This window comes from Atractosteus spatula, chromosome 10 (assembly GCF_055471065.1).
Source record: "Atractosteus spatula isolate fAtrSpa1 chromosome 10, fAtrSpa1.hap1, whole genome shotgun sequence".
NCBI classification, from domain to species: domain Eukaryota; kingdom Metazoa; phylum Chordata; class Actinopteri; order Semionotiformes; family Lepisosteidae; genus Atractosteus; species Atractosteus spatula.
This window is the reverse complement of record NC_142715.1, coordinates 28,146,977-28,150,978: the sequence shown is the minus strand read 5'-3', so window position 1 is coordinate 28,150,978 and position 4,002 is coordinate 28,146,977. Positions and strand designations below refer to the sequence as shown.

General features: G+C 40.0%; 2 non-coding genes across 2 annotated transcripts; both read right to left on the bottom strand.

Moving 5' to 3' along the window:
- Positions 1-788: 788 nt before the first annotated feature.
- trnaq-uug (transfer RNA glutamine (anticodon UUG)) lies at positions 789-861 on the bottom strand. The gene has a single exon. It is a non-coding gene; the product is annotated as a tRNA-Gln (tRNA).
- A 1,661-nt stretch (positions 862-2,522) lies between these two features.
- On the bottom strand, positions 2,523-2,604 carry trnas-gcu (transfer RNA serine (anticodon GCU)). Its single transcript has one exon. It is a non-coding gene; the product is annotated as a tRNA-Ser (tRNA).
- Between the last annotated feature and the right edge of the window lie 1,398 nt (positions 2,605-4,002).

Genomic DNA, 4,002 nt, shown 5'->3' with positions numbered 1-4,002 from the left:
TATGCAGGGTCAGCTGCTGGTCATCGAGCTGACCCTCAGACTCTCCCCGGCTACCACTCCCAGCATGCCCAGCAGTACTATGAGCGCCTAGGGGCACTTCCTCTTCACCACCAGGCGAGGGTGTTACAATACGTATATTTGACGAATCACTGCCCACTGGCGTTGCTTTCCAGACACCACAACTATTCACAATGAATCTTATGAATACACATCTTTATGAATAATAGTATTATTTATTAATAATTAACTTTAATGTATATCTTTATTAGTAGAAGTTCATTTCAGGCCAGGTACAGGTAATGCATGTACAGCCTTTAATATGCTATAGTGAATTTGCAGGTATCCTGGGGAGGGAAGAGAACTGAAATTAAGGAGAAACATATTTAAAGGGGGTGTAAGTCTTACATCTGTTCTGTCACATCTGGGTGTTAACTGAATAGATTTGTGGTATTATTTATTGTGTTTGAACTCTATACTTGTGTTTCTCAGGAGACAGCAGAAATATTGGTGATCTGTGGCTACAGAAAATAGTGTGAACTTTATAGACAAATGTAAGATTACGTTAAAGAAAAAACGTATCACCTTTATCAATGTGATTATTTAAGACAGTTGTTCGGAACAGTATCTCTTCTCATATCTGTGGCTGTTGTCCTACAATAACGGTGGTGAAACAGGCAGAATGTGTGGAAAGAACTGGAGATAGAACAGGAGACTCATCCAGTCAATAGTAAGGTTGTGTAGGACCGCACACACTAGGTGACAGTGTTTAGCGTGGTTTAAAAGCTTCACGAGCCAGGCAGGAATCGAACCTGCAATCTTCCGATCCAAAGTCAAACGCGTTAGCCATTGCGCCACTGGCCCTACTAACCCTTTACTCAACTGCACTACAGTGAGCTCAGAGCCGCTACTAGTAAAGCATCGCCCCAGTCCACATTTTCTCAATTAGATTCACGTGTTTTTTACATGTGTATAATTACTACGTCTTTCGTTTTGTCTGGTTTTAAAAAAAATGTCTCTTTAAAACAGACAAAGGGTTTATGTGTCTCCCTGAAATTCACACACGAGGGAAGTCACACGATGAAGGAAAAATATCGCGTTTAAAACGAATCCAGAGTGGAGACGCCTGCGATTGAAAACGAAGCTTCATAGAGTACGTGCGCGCTACCACTGAACTAAACTCCCGATACCGACTTTTTTCCGCAGGTCTTTAATTGTGTTCGGAAGAGCGAACAGTCAACAGTGCACATTTTAAAGGTCAAAGCAAGACAATTAGATGTGAAGAGAATTCAGAACAGGAGCCTCTGCTTCTCTGTTAACTGAGCTTTCGGTGAACGTCAAAGTTAAAGACAAACAAGAAACACCATCCTTCGAGCCGGATTCAAAACAGCGACATAACAATCGCCGGCTGCTTTTTTTTAAACAGTTTTACGCTCTAGCAACTGAGCTATCGAAAGGTCGACTCCAAACGCACACGTTTTGTCATACGCGTATCCCAATGTAGTGTAGCGTTCCTGTTTATTTAAATCCCAGTTCGACATCAAAATACGCACTCCCATAGTCTCGTTTAGTAGAAGCAATGGACCAGGCTTCTACTGTATAATCTTCCAGAGGTCTTACAAAACCTCTGGAGGGACATCAGTGCAGGCAGAAATTGACTCTTTTTCTAGTGGGATCAGGACCATACAAAACATTTCTTTTGGATTGAGAAGAGGATCATGGTGACACTCAAAACATCCCTGTCTTTGCTTCTTTCGAGGACGAATGGATTATTGAGGTGCAAACATCGGTTCAAATCAAAACTCTGCTACTGCAGTTGCTTCTTGGAGAGTTTCATCGAATCTTTCAACTGAACGTCAATATTTTGTGATATTGACGATGATATCATACAGATTGTGGTTTTCTTTTGATCGAAAATTTTATTAAAATATGAGCCTCTTTTACCTTTGTCTTGGATGTTTTGCAAGGTATAATACTTTCCCTTGCATCCTCAGATAAACATTCTAAATACCACAAAGTTACAATATATGGAATAGCATTTATTTTTACATATGTTTTAAAATGCACTTTTATTTAAAGCTACATTTAGTGCTAGGTAAAGATAATGTTGCTAATACTGATGTAGTAGAAATGTAAGATGAATTGATAGCTTTATCTGAGCTAAAAAAGTCCTAAAACGCCTCCTGTAACAGGTAACTCGTAGCAAGATTCAACTCCAAAAGTTGCTATTGCATTGTGCATTATGTAAACACGACCCGTTTCAGCTTTTGGTAAGTGCAGTTTTTCCAAATTGAAATTAACAAGAACATTTTTCAAGATGCACCATGTCCCTAAATCGTTCATCAAGACTAGTATTATTATAAGGTGAAAGCAGTACAAAACATAAATGTTACCTAAATATTAAGAGACTATTGTCTGTCAGCTACTGCTGTAAGCCAGTTCAGCCAACGCTAGAAATATTACTGCTCTACTACAGTAGCAAGAGTGCACAAACCCGACTTAGAAACAAAGTTAGAAGTACAAACCGGCGAGGATGGGATTCGAACCCACGCGTGCAGAGCACAATGGATTAGCAGTCCATCGCCTTAACCACTCGGCCACCTCGTCGAGAAAATCAGCCCCTTCGGACATGATTTGCCGCGCTCAAGATGATAATCTTTTTCCATTCTTGAGGTTCATTTTCCTCTTCCACCTGCCATTGCACTATTTTGCTTGAGTGATGTCAAGCCAAACGTGTGTTGTGCTTCAGTGACGGGTGTAGAGGACACCCTGTTGTACACGGAAAGCACATTGATCTCCTTGGAGATTAAAAGTGCCAGATAAAAGCCATTTCTCATCCCATCTCTTAGTATCGGGTCTGCAAGTGCATGAAAAGGAGGCAACTTGCTCGGCGAGCAGGCTCAGCACACACTGAACGCAGATGTCTCAGAGCGGTGTGTCCAAGCGGCTGTAAGAGTAGTGCTCTGCCGGCGCCGTGGTTTAGCTGGTTAAAGCACCTGTTTAATAAAGAGATCTTGGGTCCGAATTGCAGTGGTACTGGTCTTGTTTACAGAACATATCATTTGGGACACTCACAGAGGGCTTGATTTGGTTTAATGCATGTATTCATTTCATTTGTCGACCTTTTTTTTAAATCCTTCTTTTTAAATCATTTATCTTACTAAAGATGAAATGCGAGCGAATTTTTTGTTCACCAAAAGTATGTAAACGGAAAAAAGCGGCACGTAAACCTTTCTGTGGTGCAATCGGTTAGCGTGTTCGGCTCTTAACCTAAAGTGGGGTGTTTTGAGCCCACCCAGGGACGCACTTCCTTCCATAGTAAACATCATCACCACAGATATTTAATTTATCCGCAAAACCTTAACTATTTTAATATTTGCAGTAGTAAACAATTGAGAAAAGAGTCAACATTACAGGGAATTTCCAATAATTACCGACATCGGCAACTTCCAAGCAGATAATATTCACCCATGGACATTTATGTTCCAATGGGAGGTGGGAGAATTCACTTATACTCCCGTTGCATCCTCAGCTAAAGTAATTTAAAATGAAGTGCAAAATTGTTTGAGAACTTGACAAGCACAACGACAGATCGCCGGAGTTATATTTTAATATTTTCTATTTTTACCTTAATTTGAATATAAATGTTAATCTAAGTGCTGTTTCAATATAATGTAATTTTGTTGTACTTTTAAAATATTTTAGCTGAGGATGCGAGGAGGGATATTACACCTTGCAAAACATCTAAACTAACTGTAAAAGAAGCTGGCATTTTAATAAAACTGGCGATCAAAAGAAAGATACAATTTGTATGGTATGCAAAGGAAGGAGTGAGAAAGTGTTCTTAGCACACCTGAAGAAGGCTCCACGACCGAAACTTTGTTTTCTTTCTTCTCTTTTCATCATGGAATAAACCTATTACTCGTTCCAATACAGTTTACGCATGCTGACGCAGCTGCCCACCTGAATTTGCATGGTATTATGCTCAATATCCCTCGATATTGA